Source organism: Artibeus jamaicensis, unplaced genomic scaffold (genome assembly GCF_021234435.1).
Source record: "Artibeus jamaicensis isolate MK-2021 breed Jamaican fruit bat unplaced genomic scaffold, CSHL_Jam_final contig_233, whole genome shotgun sequence".
NCBI lineage: Eukaryota > Metazoa > Chordata > Mammalia > Chiroptera > Phyllostomidae > Artibeus > Artibeus jamaicensis.
This window is the reverse complement of record NW_026521486.1, coordinates 30,432,962-30,453,060: the sequence shown is the minus strand read 5'-3', so window position 1 is coordinate 30,453,060 and position 20,099 is coordinate 30,432,962. Positions and strand designations below refer to the sequence as shown.

Below are 20,099 nucleotides of genomic sequence, written 5' to 3'. Positions count from 1 at the left end.
GGAGTGATCCGTAAGGCCACAGTGGTTGCATTCTTTCTGGGTTATAGCAGCTGGTCAGATGTCCCTCCTCCAGGGCTCTAACTTTCATTGGGCTCCAATAATATTATTTTTCCCAGACCCGCACCCCCCAGGCCAAGGAAGTAATAGGCCATCAGTGTTAGTTTCCAAGTATCTCAACCTCCTTTGTTAGATCCCAGTGCCCTACACACACTTATATAAATGGTCCTTTTCATTGAGGTCTCTTTAGTAGAACCATCTGAAAAGAATTCGATTGTTTACAGAGGCCCTAACTGTGAGGGGTAGGGAGAGGGTTAGGAGATGTATTTTACCTTAGAAAAAGTCTGATAGAATATATGAGAAAATGCTGCCAGAGTTTTCCTTTGGGTGGTGAAATTATGAGCTAGTTATTCATTTTAATCTTTACTCATAGACATTGAGGAAAGAGAGAACTTTATTCACATCTTGGTTCCAAATGTAATGAAAACATTGAGCAAATCACCTGATGTCATGTCGTCGTTTATAAACTAAAAATAATAATGTCTAGCCCTCAGGATTTTATGAATATTAAGTAAAACAATCCATGGAAAGTCCTAAATCTATAGTAGGTGCTCATATGATGTCTTTCTTTAAATCAACTAATACATATTTGTGTGGTAAAATTGCATAACATATAAAAGTACATATCAAAAAAATACTGAATATCATTTAAGACCACATGAATGCATGTTTTGAAATTTTACAGTGAAAAAAACTACACATTGTTAATAGTGATCTGGGACATTTTTGGTAATTTTTGAAATGACTATGTATCTAACCATTAAATTATCATTCAGAATACAGAAGAAAAGTGAACAAGAAGCCATTCCTGGTTTGTGTAGTTAGTTAGGAACTAGCTCCATAGAAAAGTAAACAGAATTGCCCAGAAATCAATATGTTCCTGATGGATATTAACTTTTAAGATTGTCACCATAAGCATTCAAAAGATACAGGCCCTCTTCTGACAAAAAAATAAAATTTTAATTTTTCTTTGGAGCGATTCACAGTGAGACTTCCAAGCCAACCATCTTCTTATTCCTATAACTCAGATATTCTTCCCACGCTTTCCTCCCCCGGCCCTGCCAATCAATGCCAGGTGACTTAAAGATGGCATCATTCACCCAGAAATGCCAGCTGTTTCCATGGTAAATTGTTCCACTGCTCTCACCATAAATGAACGACTGGATAAAATAATAAAAAATTTTCATAATAAAAACAAAATTAATGAGAATTCATCCAAGCTGAAGGTTTGAAAGGGGCCAACACCACTGTAATGCCTCATGCCAGACCGGGCTTGGAGGAGTTCACAAGGTCGGTCATTATGGGAAACTGAAGGAACCGTGGTCAGACCTGCTGTCAGTTTAAAAACTATCACTGAAGCTTTGCAGAAATGATGTATGTTCCCATTCAAACATACCAAAAGCTATTGAACTTAATTTCCTTTCTAAACATGTACTTTGCTATCCTGAATTGCTGATGGGTGAGGAAATGCTTTAACCCACAGAACATTTTTGGTTCCCTGACAAATGTATTCACAAGCGGCAGACTGTTCCCACAAACATGTTTTTATGTGTAAGATTTCAAGTAGACAGCCATTTCAAAGGCCTTGCCTCTCTTTATTTATTTTTGTGTTTAAGAATTCAGCCATCTTCCCACCCTACACCCTCTTCCTTATCATCTGTCAATTTTGTGCTGTTCTCCTAACCATCTTCTCCGATTATTATCTTGAACATCAAAACTGAGTCACATTTTTGCTCTCCTTGACTCTTTTCACTTGTGTGCCTTGGCTTTGCAGCCCTCTGCAGTCTACCGTTGTGTAACTGATTTGTTGTCCTGCTTTGAATTTCCTCTGCCACATCAACCAAACCAGCCCAGCAGCAGGACACCGGCTTCAGCACCCAAGATCTTCACAGTTCACTTGATTCAGCATCCTGGGAACCTCTCATCCAAAAAATGCAAGACATAAGTTGCTGCTGGGCTGATTCTAAATAAATCTACCAGGGAAAAATGAAATTAGACTTCCACTCTTTCATCTGGGAATTGGGAAAAACTACATACTTCAAACTTCCCAAAGTAAGACGACAAGACTATTTACACTGTTATTTTTACTGCATTTTTTTCCTTGCTTAAAACCTGTGGAAATAGGATAAGTTAATGTGGAAAATCCCCATGGATACTGAAATCTATAGTAAAAACCTGTACATACACTTAAAGATGCATGTACAAGGTATGTGTGCATTTTGATGTCTTCACTACAAACTACTGGAGCAGATGACATCATTTAGCTTCTAGCGGTTCAATGGCTTGTAAGTAACTAAACGTCAGCTGGATGGAACCATTGATCTCGAGTTATCTCTTAATGTGCTTTAAAGACTCAGGATGAAGAAGTTCTAGGACAGAATCTAAATGTAATTTGATGAATTCTAATTATTGCTATCATGACTATTTTTCCTCCGGTTGTGCAAGCTGGTTCGCAGCTAGCTTCTCTTGCTTCTCAACTGCCCGTAGCGATGGGACACGTCCTCCAAGAAGAGGCCAGGGACATGTCTACCAACAATAAGTCCAGAGAACTCTAGCCCTAGGAAAAAATAAAAGACTTGGTTACAGGTACTCAAGGAGAATTTCTCTTTCTAAAAGTAGTACGCTGTAAAGTTTAAATTTAGCTTTCTTCAATTCCTGGAGGAAAAGTAAATACTTAGACTCCAAGGCATACTGATAAAAGGATTACTTTTTCACTATCATTCCACCAGGCCTGTAATGCTAGGTTGCATCAAGCCAAAAAGGAATATTGACTACCTGGTGCCAATTCACTCCTTCCCTTTAGTGCTATTTGCTTAGACTGTGCTCACATCCTGCCGCCACTACCTCTCCCTCTCAGCTGTTTAATCAGATGGTAAGTGACTTGAGATAGTTTAATATCACAGATGGAAGGCGCTCACATAGTTACTCAGTGGATGATGAATGACCTGGTTCCAATGATTAAATACAGGAAAATTTGAGTAGCTACTATTTAATACTTCACAGGAACAATCCAAGTAACTCGGTTTTTATATAAATGCTGCTAGTTACTCTTCCACACTCAATTCTCAGTTATTAAAACATTGCTTGCTCTCTTTCTCTCCTTTTTTTACTTTTCCAATTACACTTCACATTCAGTATTATATTAGTTTCAGGTGTAGAGCAGAGTGGTTAGGCATTTACATAACTTACAAAGTGATCCTCCTGATAAGTCTCTCACCCACCTGACACCATACAAGTTATTACGACATTATTAACTACATTCCCTATGTTGTACTTTATGTCCCCGTGACTATTTGTAACTGCCAATTTGAACTTCCTAATCCCTTCACCTCCTTCGCCCTCTCTCCCCTTTATTGTTATTATTTTTAATCAAAATGGCTCAGACAATCACTTAGGGAAAGTTCAGAATAGTCAATACAGTGATTATTCTCTATTTCTATCTGGCCTGTCTAAATTTGTTGCTACCACTTTTGCAGTACATTTTGCTAAGGGCTAAGTTAAAAATAGAAAAAAACAACAGGGTTTTAGTGGCCTTTAATATCTCTACTTCCATATGATCCTACATATTCATATGCCCTGGAAGCTGCCACCCACACAAGCTTTAGACTCTTACGTTGCCACTAAGTGAATACATTTCAGAAATTCATATTCTGAAAGCATTCATTGAGAAAAACTTTCTACTATACCGTGTGTTACCAGAGTTCTGATTGAACTTCAGACTACATTAAAAATCACGTGAAAACCTCCTTTTTTTCTATCACAGACAAATATCCAGAGCTAGTTGCTATATAATAATCCAATTACAAAAAAATGGGAACAAGATTCTAAAAGGTGGTGGTAAATCTATGTATATATTCAAGTCCTGAAAGTCATGTCCTCCTGCTCCCGTGTCTTTCCTGGTCGGGTGCCACAGACCAGTTGCTCACACTCGGCCACATTCTGGGATATACCTCCAAGCTTAGGCTAGATGACCATGGTCTCAGTACCACTTACTTTAATTCAAGTCAAAAGAAAACGCCCAACAGCAGACCAGAACTGGTATAAGACAAAATTGTTTCAGTCTCAGAGAATATTTGAATATTTTGCCAAGTGTAAGGGGTGATGTACAAGCGTGTGTGTGTGTGTGTGTGTGTGTGTGTGTGTGTGTGTATACAGAAGGTACCTCAAGAAAACCCCTATAAACAAAATGCCACTGGATTCTTCCAAGTAACTGAAATCTGTTTCATGACCAATATCCATTTGCAAAGGACATCTAAAATGTCTGAGATTAAATTCTTTCTCTAACTTATCCTTCCAGAGCATGTACATTTTACACATTAGCGAGCATTTCCCCACTAACCCTGAAATGTCCAAGAGCCCCTGGAGTCTCAGAACTAATAAGCTAATTCCAAGTATCCCCTTGAAATCTCATGCTTCCATCATGACGACTGATGTCTCTAAAGACTCTGCTATATTTGTTTCCACATCTCTTTACTTTAGTCTAATTATGCAATTTAAATTTACAAATGATGCCATATAAATATAAAAAACGCTACTTCTATGAAATCTAAGTGTTTTCAAAATATGCAATAAAGGAAAATTTATCTTTAAAATAACTTCCATTGAGTTAAATATAGATAACACAACACTAAAGTTTAGAAAAAATAATAAAAATTTAGAAATATTCTAAACTCATATTGCTCTGAAACTGTGTTTCAGAGTTCACCCTACTTGAAAGAAAACAAAATTAGAAACTGTAGCCTAATGATTGGAGAAATAAATATAAAACTTCAGGGTTGCCAAAGGAGTCAGGTCTTGAGGGCCCAAGCTCCTAATTAAAAGGGGACAACATAGTCGTGACCCCCAAATCTTGTGTGCAATGGCCACTCCAAGTGATTTGTTGACCTGCTAGCTGTATGAGGGTAAGTTGCTGAAGAAACAACCAGAAAGCAGCTGCTGAGATGTTAAAAAGGCAAATACAGATTTTGGCCACCTAAGGAAAAAGAAATTTGAGTTACAATGTCTGGCTATAAAGAGTTCTAATAAATGTACCAAGATTTCTGTTGAGACTTCTAAAGGATTCTCTCCTGAATTCAGACCCCTCTCCAATCTCACTTGGACTTAATTGGCCTTGTTTCTAAAACCACAAGAGTTAGAGGTAGGACTAGAAAGAAGTCTCTTGTTCCAAGGAAGACAGGCCATGTTGCTAGGGTGTGTATCCCCCTGGCAATGACCTCCCTAGGCTCTAAGTTGGGGTGTACTACTCGCGGCCCACAGGCCACATGCAGCCCAGGATGGCTATGAATGCGGCCCAATACAAAATTGTAAATTTACTTATAACCATATTTTGCTCATCGGTTTTTGTTAGTGTTTGTGTATTTAATGTGTGGCCCAAGACAACCCTTCTTCTTCCAGTGTCGCCCATAGACACCAAAAGTCTGGACACCCTTGTGAGTCTAAACCATGTGATGGGAATGTGGCCTCACCTGAATTGTTGCTAGAACACAGTTTCTGTAATAATCAAGATTCTGCAGCATCCGGTTTACCAAGAACATCAATTAAATATTCATATGGAAAAAATAAATCTTTAGCCCTTTGTCACATTAAACACTAACATAATTTTTAGCTGGACTATAAACTAAATGTAAAACATTAAATAAAGGGCCTCTAGGAGATAACACAAAAGAAATACTTTTATGTTTCGGGGATAGGCAAAGATGTTTTTAAAGTGGAAACTGTAAACACTACCCATAGAATAAATTTGAAAAATTGAAACTACAGTAATAAATTTGAAAAATTGGACTACAGTAAAGAACTTCCATCCATCACACGACACCATAAGTAAGTAAACAGACAAATCAAGGAGCAGAAGATACTCACAATCCACAAGTCTAACAAGGATTTGTGTGCATTGTATGTGCATAGAACTAACACAAACCAATTAAAACAGACAAAACAATTTTTAATGGAAAAAATACTAGAACTCTAGGCAAAAGGGCTATGCAAATGTCCAATTAGCATGTGAAAAGGCATCATACCTCATCAGGGAAAAAAGCTAAATTCACAATGGACCACCACTACAAACAGTAAAAGAGCTAAAATGGTTTAAATCCATCAATATCAAATGTTGACAATGTGGAGCAACTGGAATTTTCTTACACTGATGTGGGGATTTTAATTGGTACAATAATTAGGAAAGATTTTTTAGCAATATCTCAAAAAAGAATTCATGCATTTTGTAGTCTAGCAATTCCACTCCTAACAGCAACAACAAAAAAATTGTATACATATGTTCATCAAAAGATTTGTACAAGAATGTCCACTGTAGCACTATTTGTCATGACCCCAAACAGGATATAACCCAAATGCCCATAAATAAGAGAAGGGATAAGTAATTTGTATATTTATACAGTGGAATACCACAGAGCAAATATTGGCAACTTTTTTCTGTTAAGAGCCAGAAAATAAATGCCTTAGACATTGCAGTCCCTACATGTTCTCCACTGTATATTCATACATATTTTTTACTACCCTTGAAAAACATGGAAATTATTCTTAGCTCAGAGGCGGTACAAAACAGGTGGAGGGCTGGATTAGGTGTGTGGGCAATACTTTGCCAATCCCTGGCCTAGAGCAACAGAACAAATTATGTGACTATGTGAATAAATGCCATCACTGTAACACTGAACAAAAAACAATAGACACATAAGAAAACCTACTCTATGATACCATTTACACAAAATTTGAAAGCAAATGCAACTCCTGTATGGTGGCAGAAGCCAGAACAGCCTGATGGGCATGAAGAGGGCTTCTGCAGGGCAGGAAGGTCGCTAGTTTGATGTGGAAAGTGTTTACATTACTCGCCCTGTATTCACTTTACAAATAGTCATAGACCTGCACATTTAATGTCTACGCAGTTTAGAATATTTATGCTTACTTCAATAATAATTGACAGAAAACAATTGTTTTCCCAGCAGGACTTCTCAGATCACTTAATACAGTAATGTGCACCTTGAAGTTCCCATTAGACTACAAAAAAGATAGCATTTTCCAAATTTATTTAATCACAGAATGTTTTCTCCCAGGACACCTCTCAAATCTAGCTTAATTCTTTAAGAAAAAGAAAAAATGGACTAACTAGGACACAAGCTGTGCCAAAGTACATGAGAGAATGAAAGTGAAGTAATAGGCTAAGATCAGAGAAGACTTCAATGTGTCTTAAATGGCATATCTAGTTTTAACTTTTCTCTCATAGGCAACTATTCAAGTGAGAGAAGGAGAAGATCAGATCTGTGGATTTTAAAAGATGACATTGGCAGGAGAGAGAGGAATAACTAGATGAAGAGAGGGCGCTGGAAAGGAGCAGAGAAGAGTGTAGGTTGGGGAGCAGTTCAGACATCCCAAAATGCAATGTGAGGGGTTTAATAGGAGCAGCAACAAGAATGAGACAATTAAGCAGTTTCAAAAACTAAGTAAATATGTTGACTGGTCAAAAAATCACTAGTGATAAATAAATATATTTCTCATATATTTAAGAAACATTCTTCTGTTCTATAGCTTATTTCACCACTTACTTCAAGTCTAGAATTTTTTAATTATATTTTTTCATTATACCATTACAGTTGTCCCAGTTTTTCCCCCTTTGCCCCCCTCCACCCAGCACCCCACCCCCCCACTACCCCGGGCAATCCCCACACTATTGTTCATGTCCATCGGTCATGTGTATAAGTTCTTTAGCTACTCCATTTTCAACACTGTACTTTACATCCCCAAGGCTGTCCTGTGACTACCTATCTGTACTTCTTAATCCCTCACTTCACGCATTCTCTCCCGTACTCCCCTCCCATCCAGCAACCATCAAAATGCTAGAATTCTACATTATCAGTAAGTACATACAAGGTACAAAAGATGATCACAGAAGTTCTATAGGGGAGCATGAGGACTTGTTTTACAATCACACTTACAGAGCAATGCCCAGTTGCTATTTATGGGAATTTTTACTGGGGGTGACTTGAACCTACATTTGCAGAGCAAATGTAGAACCTGTAAAAAAATGTAGACCTGTAAAAATTGTGTTTTTACTTAGAACATATGTTTATTTGTGGGTGGCTGAGGAAAGGGATAAAGAAGATTTGAGGGAAGTCGAAATCTCCCCATCTAACCCCCACTGTGCCTCAGCACTTAAATTAATTTATTACATTCTAATACTATCATTACCAGAGATAGTTGAGGAGCAGCAGGGGAGCTCCCCCACGGGTCAAGATGACACAGGGGGAGATTCTCACACTGAGTTCACCAGAAACTAGAAAGACAAATGGACAGGGCCTGAATGCACCAAAAACAAGCAAAATGAATGGGCAGAAATAAAACCCTCCCCTCCCTACTCCTGTGAGAACCGTGGGCTTGAGCAGGAAGGGGTGATGGTCTTTGAGACAGGAGTCCACTATTCTCCCAGGTTGTGGCACCTGAATAACCTCTTACTTTTTGCATAAGAACCTGTATCACGCATTTGGCTTTTGTTGTGGCAGGCAGCTGACCCTGAGTTTTGGTTACAATATCATTCTTTTGTGAACTCAGCAGCTTTGCATGCTTTGTTATCTGCCATCAAAATGCTAAAGGTAATGGTGACCATATGTAAATATTTTGACTCCAAATGGCTTTATTGGAAAAATAAGCACAAAAAAAGGCAGGTGCATACATAATGAATTAAGCATGGCAATCCATTATTCAATCTCGTTCACCTCTACAGTTTCTATACAAGATATTATTTTGAGGTCTATGTTCCACTGAATAATAATCCCCCAAATATATCCACATTCTAATCCCAGGCACTATGAATGGTATTTCATATGACAAAGGGACTAGCCAAATCCAATCAGGTAAAGATCTTAAAATGATGATTATCTTGGATTATCTGGGTGGGCCCATTGTAATCACAATGGTCCTTTTATGAGATTCAGAGAAGTTGAGGCGATGACGGCTGCAGAGATTGGAGTAACGCACTTTGAAGCTGGAATGGATGGAGGCAGCCACTGGAAGCTAAAAAAGGCGAGGAAACACTTTCCTTCCCCAGAGCGTCCAGCAGCAATCAGCCTTGACTTTATAACCCAGTGAAACTAATTTGGACTTCTGCCCTCCAGAACCATACGAGAATAAATATGAGTTGTCTTCAGCCATAAAATCCACGGTAACTTTTTTGGAGCAGCAATAGGAAATTAATGCAACATCCTAGTGAAATGTTCACCAAACCCGGTGCACATCGAAATCACCTGGGTAGTGTGTTAAGACACAGACCCCTGGATACCATTCCTAAAAATCCTGATACCCTGCACCTGTGACAAGGCAAAGACATCTAAACTTTTAAGAATTTTCTGGGTTGACTGTGGTACTGCAAACCAGAGTATAAGTCAGAAGGATGATTAGAGAAAATTCACTGCCTGATTAGTTCTCCGCGGCTGCCACAACAAATCAACACAGACTTGACATCTTGAGACAGCGGAAATATATTTTTCCACAGGACAAGAGAGCAGAAGTTGAAAATTGGTTTCAGTGCGCCCAAAATCAAAAGTGTCCATATGGCTGCATCCTAAAAGAAGCCCCAAGAGAAAATTTGCGTTCCTTGCTTCTTCCAGTTTCTGTGGCTGCTAAGCATCCTTGACTTGTGGCCACGGCACTCTCCATCTCTGTGGTCACGTTGCCTCCTTCTCTGTGCATATGAAATCTCCCTCGCTTCTCTCTAATAAAGACACTTGTGCTAAGAATTAGCACCCACATGGGTAACCCAGAACAACCATCCCATTCCAACATCTTGAGTTCCATCCCCTCTGCGAAGATCCTTTTGTCTTAAAGTAACACGTGCAAGTTCCAGGAATTAGGATCTGATATTCAGCCAACTACACTGCCTCATTGTCTGTAAAGGTAATTTAGGGATGAAGACAGTAGACCTGAAGCAGACTTCCCCAAAATACAAGACTAAAGCCTTTTTTACATTCAAATCCCCTTCTCACCCTTTACAAACTAGTTACACTATTAAAAATTAACCGGTCTTACTGGAGTAGTCTGATGATTAATGAGGCTACGATAAGCAGGGATTTGGGTGATTATTGGAAAAAGCAGGTTCCTAGAATTCAGTAGCATTTTAATTTTGAGGTTATATGACCCTTTTAAAAATTGGCTTCTCACAAGAGTGCTTCTGAATACAAATGCATTGCCAACAAAGGAATCTATATGAAAATTCCCTGTCACAGAGGAATTTACCAGATGTGACCATACAAACAGATAACAAGAAATGTTGGTTGGGGAGTTATTTTTATGCAAAAGTATATTTCAACTTTAAATAAATCCAAGATTCCTTTGCCTGATTTTTACTCAAGAAATTTAGACTCTGTGTGTCTCTGACAAAAGCATTCTTGTCCTGTTTGACTTTTTAAAGCAAGTAATCTAGAAGTGATATCATCCCACAGTCACAAGAAACACAAACCAGAATTCAAATACTAGACTACAAAATGTGTACAGTATGGTAATGCTCCACAGAAACAATAAGTAAGATAGCTTTTTAAAAATGTCTCCTTCCTTTCAAAAACTATATTTTTTCTAACATCCCTGTACAAAGACCCTACAGGGGGCCTTGTAAAATACTGTAAATAATTGTAAAATATTATTCTTTTCTCCAATGTACATTTTCATATCCACCCCACAATACATTTATACCTCCACTTTCCTTTACTATTATCAATGCAAAATCTAAATAGCCATCCCCTTAAAATAATCCATGGCTTGGATTTCAACAACCTAATTTTCATTTTAACAGGTCATTATTCCACCCTGAACAGCCTTCAGAACAAAATAATAATAATTTCTAATCCATCCCACCTGAGCATAACTATACTTTTTTTTTTTTTTTTTGCCTACAAGGTATTATTTGCTTATTTGAATTCCCTTGGTAGCGGTGGCTCTAAATTGTGCTGTGTCTGAGCTAATCTTCCAATGTTTGTCCCTTAAAATTCTCAGAGTGACAGTGTTGGATAATAACTAGCTAATAGTAATATACCATATAACTTACAGTGTTGGGTCATAACCAACTAATAATAGTGCTAAGAACCAACTCACCAGAAACACCTAGGATGCTTGTAAAAATGCAGATTCCAGGGCCCCACCTCAACCTACTAAATTTCTAGGAAAAAGGAATTTTCACTTTCCACAAACAAAGTAGAGCCACTAGTAAACTGGAATCTGGTGATTAGAAATACCCACTTCATGCATTCTCTTCCCTCAACAAACACCCAGGTCCAAAGGGTTTAATGGCAGTGTTCTGGAGAAGTACAACGCTTCAGGTTAGCCTCATAAAGTTAAGCATCATCCATATACTACTTACTCAGTAACTGTGATATATCGTTACTGTACCCTTCAATGCTGACTCTATGCTTGCATTATTAAATTTCTAACCAATTTTATTCTTCCCTTTTTAGTAACCATAACTCCATCACTTCCTGGATAAATCCACCCTTACTTAGTCTTCATTATTTCAGTGCCCAGTTCCATTTTCTAGAGACTTCTCTTTAATGCCCTTATCCCAATCCACATAATCCTTACAGGAAGACCAAGAGGGTGGATAGGCAAGAAAAATCAAATATATACAGGACGTATTATTTGGAAAAGTCTTGTTGACAAACAGAACCAGAGAAGGTAGCAATTAACCTGCTTTGGGCATATTCCAAACCACAAAATTACCAGAAGGACCTAATTTCTCCTTGGTTAGCATAACAGAGAAAACTAATTACCAGAGGCTTATTCTTTAGGGGAAGAAAAACATAGTTTTTTGTTATGTGACACAGGGAACCTCACTCTTCTTATCTGTAGAGAATTTTTAGTCAACAAAACATGAGGACCACTTAATCTTGTTCAGTTACACTGAAAATAAACCATTTTCCCCCAAAAGGGGGTTAATTTATCCACCAGAGACAACTCCACAAAATGCCATTGACAGGAACAATTGCTTTCCACACTCTTTACACTAAAATAGTGGAACCTCTTGGGCAAGACACAGAGAAAGAAAATCCACTTGTAAGTGGGACAGAGAACACATTTTGCCTTTGTACAAAGTCCACCTCCTACGTTTAAACTATCTTGGTAAAGTGCTTCACTGTAGAATGTTGTTGGCCAATTTACATGGCATTTGGATTTGAAGTTATATGCCATTTGGGGAAGATTACTATAATTAGAAAAATGGCCTGATTATTTTTCTGGCAACAGTGAAGAAAGGGAACAGACTTTTCAGCTTATAAAGACAAGTCCTTGAGAAACCTCAAAAGGTTTCAGGATCCTGCTTGACAGGAAAGAACATCTCATGTGAACCTCTTGGATCTGTTGAAAACCAAACTGTGTTTTTTTCTTAAGCCAAAACCACAAGAGAGGGAGATTGAAATTTTTTTTTAAAAAGGAAGAAATACTCCTTCTTACTGGGTTTTGAAACAGAGATGACAGAAATGGTCCTTTCTGTTGGGGTGCGAGCTTCATTTACAGGTCCCTATAAGAAGCACAAACCAAAAACAACGGGGTTGAACAGGAGTGTGGATTTTCAGCCATGAGATTTGGAAGATGGTTCCATGAGAGTGTCGTTTGATAGCTATGTCTGTTTTCACTGCAAATAACAACAGTATTATAACCGCAGAAATTAAAAGGGCAGTTCCTAATATTTTAGGTCTCAAGTTAAGATTTATGATGGAAAAGGCCAAACCATACTAAGTTCCTCTTCTCCATGGTGAGAGAGTAAGGCATTGCTGCACTGATTCAAACACCCGTTTTCCAGGCCTGGCTCTCTGGAGACAGGACACTGCCTCTCTCACACAGGAGGAAAGTGGGGACAATGAGAGGTCTGTTCCAGAAAGATGACCCAAGGATTTCGGTACTTAGGTTCTATTTCATGAACTTACTCATTGAACAACCTACAGTAGTAGATCAAAAAAAGTGTTCACAAAAATGCAATTTAAAACTTTTTAAATGAACTTTTAAAATTAAATGTAAGGGTAAAACTGGGATGGTGAAACAACTTCAAAATGTGTGTGTGGAGGAAGGCAGAGAACATATGGTGAATGGGAAGAATTAGTTATTCGATGGTTGCTGCCTTCAAGGCATGAGCTGTCTGATGAAAATGTTTCCTCGGCCCTGACTGGTGTGGCTCAGTTGGTTGGGTGGCATTCCAAAAAGCAAAAGGTCACCAATTGAATTCCTGGTCAGGACACATGCCTAGGTTGCAGTTTAGACCCCTGGTCCAGGCACATACAAGAGGCAATCAACTGATGTTTCCCTCTCCCATTGGTGCTTCTCTCCCTCTCTCTTTCCCTCCCTTCTTCTCTCTCTGAAAAAATAAATAAAACATTTTTTAAAAGAAAAGAAATGAAAATGTTCCTCTGGCCAGTGAGTCCATCATTAAAATGTTTCCTACCTTTAGTGATTTCTGCAGTGTCCCCTCCATTTTCACGGCGCTTTATCGAACACAGAAAGGACAAGTGGCATTTTAAGCTATGCTAGAAGTGAAACAGCAGCCCTGTCCTTCACGGTTCTTAGAAGAGTCATCAAATAAGGTCCCCTTTGACATAAAACCTCAGGGTTGTTATCTTTTTTATTCAACAGCTTAAATGGGAAATGTAAATACATATAAAATTACTGTGCCCATAATAATTTTGAATCTTTTAAAAAATATTTTCTCTTTTTAAAAAATATTTTATTTATTTATTTTTAGAGAGAGGGGAAGTGGGGAGAAAGAGAAGGAGAGAAATATCTATCAGTTGCCTCACATACCTCCAACCAGGGACCTGGTCCACAGCCCAGGCATGTGCCCCACCTGGGAATCGAACCTGTTCTCTTCTGGTTCATAGGCCAGTGTTCAACCCACTGAGCCATACCAACCAGGGTTGAATGTTTTTCTAATTTCAATTTTGCCTTTAAATGTGTATCAAGTTTTTTTTTTACTTTATATCAGGTAAGTCATATGAACATTTTAAGTATAAGTATTGTTCCAACCAGATTACCATTAATTTTGTTTTCTAGGGGGAAAAAATTGATATATATATATATATATATATATATATATATATAGCAAAGCATTAATCGAATAAATCTGTACTTCTTTTGGCAATAATCAATTCATTTGGAAGAAAAGAAAAATCTTCTATAGACCTCATGGGTTAATTTGTGTGTGTTATAAATGTTAACTAATTGAAATATAATTTTAATGCAATTAGGAGGTATTTAACATAGTGAATAGACTCTTTATAGAGACACAGGGTAAGAATTATTTTCAACAGAAAGAATATAGACCTTTATTATTGAGCTACTATGAATAGGTTAATTAAAGACTGGTTACCATCCTTCATAAGAATTCCGAAACCAAACTATTATAGGTTGAACTATGTCCCATCAAAATTTGCATGTTGAAGCCCTAATTTTCAGTACCTCAGAATGTGACTGTATTTGTGTTTGATAGACCTGAAGTCATTAGTATGGGTTCTTTCAGTACAATCTGATGGGTGTTCTTATAAGAAAAAGAAATTCAGACATACAGAAACACCAGGGGTGTATATGCATGGAGAAAAGACCATGCAAGGACATAACAACAAGGCTGTAGTCCAAAGAGAGAGGCCTCAGGATAAATCAACCCTGCCAGCACCGTGATCTTGTCTTGGATTTCTACCTCCAGCACAGTGAGAAAGCACATTTCTGTTGGTCAAACCACCCGGTATGTGGTATTTTGCCATGGCAGCCTGAGCAGACTAACCCACAAACCATCAATAAAGGTAGCAATCTGAAAGCAGGGCCCTAGTACTAGATTGGAATTGACAGCACAGAGAGCTGGTGTGAAAAAAGACAGCCAGGAGTGATGTCTGGGACACGGAAGAAAGGGGACAGGTTGCCAAATCAAAGCAAGGGACATAAGGAGTACACATCTTGATGTCCAAGCTATGAAGGGGAGACACGGCTATTCCCTCTCAGATGAGGATTCTATGTAATGCAATGTTAAAAAAGTATCAGCTGCACAAGTGAGCAGGCCTGGATTTTATGAGATGTTGGTAAGGCTAGAGTACAATCTTTTTATACTCTGAGAGATTACACAAAAGATAACTTCAGTTCTAATTTAGGCAGGATTAGAGACACCTCAACAGGGACCAAAATTGACTGTACTAATCCACAGAAGAGAAAGGTTTTGTTGATAATGGAGATTTTCAAAGTAGAAAAAAATAATAAACTCAGACGGCTGGCTCTATTTGTTAACCTAATGTTACTTAGGTGTTATCTGAAAAAAACACCCAAATTCAATGAAGGGTAGGAGATGAGATGTGTTTGAAAGTTTGATCCTGTGCCTGCGCACCCACTGATAGTATTAACTCCCTGGGCTGATTGGATGTGTTTGGGGAACTGCATTAAGGCTGCCTTTATACACACATAGTTACATGGATGTCTTCAGTAAAGTAGAGACCTGTAAAACTAACCTACAAAGAGGCTCTTCATTTCCCATTCCCCCCCCCCCAAAGAATGGACCCCAGTTCTTGTCATTCTGGGAGACCCTTCTCAGAGTCTGCATATTCCTTTTTAATCTTTGGAACTGGGACTGCCTTCTCATATATTTAGGTTTTTGAACTGTCATTATTCCAAACTCTGTTTTCTGCCAAGGCTGAAAATATTCCCAGTTTAAAAACATGATCAGTTGATATGATTTCTCATTATTCAAAAAATTAGACATTCCTTGACAATGTATATCTTCTTTGTTATGAAGAAGAAAAGAGGGAACATTCGCTCTCAGCTGCATGCAGCCTCAGGTGACTAGGAATGCCACTGGATTATTCAGGGGTTATGTTTCTGTGATGGGTAAAATATCACAAAGTAATTCAACAGCGCAACTCCTCTGAGTGAAAAACTACAGCAAGGACAGGTGGGACGGAAAGATGATAAACAAGGTGCAGTCTCTGAGCTTCAGGAGTTCACAACCAAGAGAAGAGACACAGATCTGAATACTGCTAACTAAAATCAAACGAGGAAAAACACCATAGTCTAATACAAGTGAGTGCTGAGAAAGTTTAAGGAGGGAATATATCCATTCTAAATGGGGACATTGGGGAGGCTTCCCTGAGGAAATCGTATCCAAGTTTGAGAATTCTACTTTTGATAAGGCAAGACTCACTTCCCCAGGGAAGACCTGTTTTCACATCAGTAGTTTGAGATTCCCTGACAAGGCTCAAAAACCATCAGTTGCAGAGAATTTAAAAAAAAAAAAAAAGCCTATGAGGATCATGTTAACTTACCTTGGTGCTAATTCTTCTGAAATTTAAAAACTCAGAAAGGCATACACAACCAGATCTATTAAAAATAAAGTCTTTTAAAAAAAGACTCACTTATTTTTGAAAGTCAATTTTAACAGAAATAATACAAGATAAATATTAAGAGATTGCTTCGGGGCAGCCGGCCTCAGAAATCTGAAGTTGCCACCCTCAATACATCAGACTTTGCCCACTGTTATTTCAAAGCAGCCATAGACTTTTTCAGCACCAGTTATGTGCTAGACTGACAGGGTTCATTGAGTGCCATGGACCCCATGTACATGTGTCTGTAAGTGCATGAGGGTGTGAGTGTGTGTGCACACACACGCATGCTAGTGCAAGATCTGCGTCTGAATGGAAAACAATGAACTTCCAATAGTCCTAAGGAAAGAAAACAAGCCTAAGAAAGTCTAGTCTTACCATTCTTGCCTTAGAAATATACTATAACTGTTCAATTACATCCAGGGATCCAGATGAGCCAGCTCCTAAAACTAAGTACACATATTTGGGATTGTTTTTAACAGTCTCCATGGCAACTCCTGGGGTTGCCTAGTCTTCTCAGAGCCCAGGCTGCACACACAAAGGAGCACAGCCACACCACACACAGGCTCCAAAATTTACACTGGCTGCTCACTCAGTTAAGGATCTTTCCTAAACTGCTTTCCTAGTTATTTTGAAGTTTCTCTTCAAACTTCAAAATAGTTCCCTGAGACTCCTTCACCTCTGTCAGCTCCTTCTTCACTCTGTCCTTTCATATCAACCATCGGGAGCTGGAGAAGACTGGTTTCCTATTCCACAAAAAAAAAATCCCCGTCACCTGAAGCAAGTGCCTAGAGAGAGCTCTCCCTGCTCCCATTTCCCCCTACCCGGTTCTTCTTGCGCATCTCGGCCAAATACTGTTCTCCTAAAGAGGTTTTTGTGAGAACTCTGTTCCAAATTCATTTACAAGATTAAGCCCCAATTTGTCCGTTGGATACAATGCCCCCCCCACCTCCACCAAGGCTGTCCTCTAGACCTGATCTGCTGCTATTGTGCTCCAACCTTGAATCCAATTGGAATTGTCTATTCTCTGCTCTTTACACAGTCACGACTCTTCCCAATCCTTTGTTCACGCTGTTCTCTTGCCCACAATATTCTCCCACCTTCTCCTCACTCTATTCAGGCATTGTTTGTTCTTATTATTTGCTCTAGTCACGTTCTACAAAATCACCACAAATATTGAATTAGTAAATACTGAAGCACTGCACTTAGGAGAAATACTTCGTGTAACCCTGCACTTAGGGTTAGGTTCCTGCAAGCTTGCAGTCACAACACTTTTGTCACTCGAGCAATACTTAACTTGGCTTGCTATGTGTTTCTGTTTAAACACACCTATTTAATATAAAGTTGAATATTAACATTAACATTAATGTTGAATTCCTGACCAGCAACACTATGTACCTCATGACTGAATGAAGCTTATCAGACACACACATTTCTCCATAAGACGTATCACAACTTTCCTGCATTCAGGAACACTAGACGGCACTTCAACACTATGCTTGAGGGCCATTTTACACAGCAAAATCACCAGCAAAAATGTGAAAAACACGGCACTAAACAGACCGCAAAAAGGACACTTGTTTACAGTATGAGAGCTGAAGCAAGAAGGCAGAGCACGGCCTTGTTTGACCTCGGCTGGGAGCGTCCGTGTGTTGGGCAAGTCAAATCTTTCACCACTCTGCTCATGCCCGTGAGGAACTGCAAAAGGGCTGCAAGTATTGATTTGGGGTTACAAATAAATTGTAGTGAGTAGGCGAATTCTCGAATACGGAAACTGAGAATAATGAAGATTAGCTCTATTAACTACTCATCAAGGAAGCCACAGAGTAGCAAAATCGGTTCTGACCTTTAAGTGGAAAATCTGTATGGGACAAGTCCTTTCTGCCTATTTTTTTAAAAGTTAGCCAGTATTTCATCTCCTTAGCCCTTGGTTGCTTCAGCTTTAAAATGGCAGTAATAACGATGACACTCAAATATGAGATGATGGATGTAAAATCCACCTGTTTCAATAAAGCACTATATAAATGAGAGGTGGTATAGGGGTCCCATCTTCCACCAAAACTTTCCTGATTATTTTATGCTACCTAATCTTTGTCTTCTGTGAATTCAGAATACTTATTATTTAAAATATTTGTCATTTGAAACAGTTTCTCGTAGTTTGTACTTCCTCCATTCCTTTGATTACTTAACTTTGACTTCTCAAACAGAAGATGAGCTTCTTGAGGAAGGAACTCTTGCCTGCTTCCTTGTCCCATTCACCCATATCTGGAGCAATTCTATTCATAAATGAAGGCATCGATGTGAAGCTCACATAAATCATTCCACAGGCTCCTCTCAGGACTCTGACAGCAAGGGCTTACATAGAACTCTGATGCCAGGTTAGGGTTCTTAGCATCTGGCTAGCAAGCAGTCAGACCAGCAAACTTTTGAGACCTGTTGGCAAAAGAGCTTATCTTTCCCTGTAGATAAACTACCTGGCACTAAACCAGAGCCATTTATATTCGAGTTAAGAAAGTTCAGTTGACTTTCTGATAGCTTCTTTACTTCCAGCTTTTCACAGAGATTGGCATGCTAACCTTGGAAGAGCAAATCTTCTCATAAGGGCACATGATCTGGAAAAACAAGTGAGATTTTTGCCTTTCGTGAAATTGCTACATAGCTTTTTTTCATATGTTTAAGGTTTATAAAACTGTCTCTAGTTTAGACTAATGTTTGGGTGTTGATTAGGCCCCAACACCCAAACATCCTGATAATCTCCCCTATTCTAATAACTCAGGCTATTTCCATCCACTTCCAATTCCCATTCACAACAGCCCACAGTTGACGGGAATAACTGGAGAGAGGAGAAACTTTCAAAGGAAAGCAGTGTGTATGGTGTAACAGGAGAGAGTCCTTTCACACGGATAGCTTATGACGTGCTCTTGGCTGTTGGTCTATCCTTATACTTTCTTAGTGATTTATTCAAGGGGCTCTGCTTTGTTTCACTTGCAAACTATTTTAACATTGCTGTGGGTAAACAGAGTGTCACCAGATTTCCCGTCTTTCCTGGGTCATTTTTCCTGGTTATATAAATGTTTGTCTTAATCCTACTTCTTCCTGTGCACTTTTCAAAATGTTTTTCTGTGCTTCTAGTCTGCACAGGGTCAGTGTGCTAATTACCAAATGAGATGAAGATGAAGAAGATGCCATGCTTGGGGCCAACTCTCTGGGCTACAGATCCTCGGGCAACATCATATTTTCAATAACATTCATAGTCATCCATCCAGGCACCCTTCACCCTCACATGTTGTTTCAAATTACTGACTGACAACTCCAGATGGACTCAGAGCAGAAAACTCCATGTTAAGGATCCAATAATGGCTGCTTCTGCTCTTGTGGTTTTCAGAAGTGGGAAAGACGGCCGCCAGGTATGCTGATTTATCAGCATGTTTTCTTCAGCTCCAAACTTGAATATTAGGGGGAGAATTCTCGGTTAAATGTGAATGCTCCACAGTTTTCCCACCATCCAAACTGTGTTGTATTTGGCAAATGGTTTTCTGGCAAGGGAACAACACGTTAAGCTCTGGCCATGACATAGTTTGTGATAAGCTTAACTGAATTCAAGAAGGGAAAAATCAATGCCAACTGTTCTTACACTCTCACAGTTTCTCATGCATGCAGGGGAGAAAAAGCTCAAACAAAGCTTGAATGTTTCAGAAACAATTTGAT

At 38.8% G+C, this 20,099-nt stretch overlaps 1 long non-coding RNA gene across 1 annotated transcript in view; it reads right to left on the bottom strand.

The window, feature by feature from the left end:
* Positions 1–2,209: 2,209 nt before the first annotated feature.
* The window catches only part of LOC119042801 (uncharacterized), a 39,296-nt gene continuing 21,406 nt past the window's right edge, over positions 2,210–20,099 (bottom strand). Inside the window, exon 3 of the long non-coding RNA XR_005081290.2 lies at positions 2,210–2,614. This is a non-coding gene — a long non-coding RNA (uncharacterized LOC119042801). The remainder of the gene's footprint in view (positions 2,615–20,099) is intronic.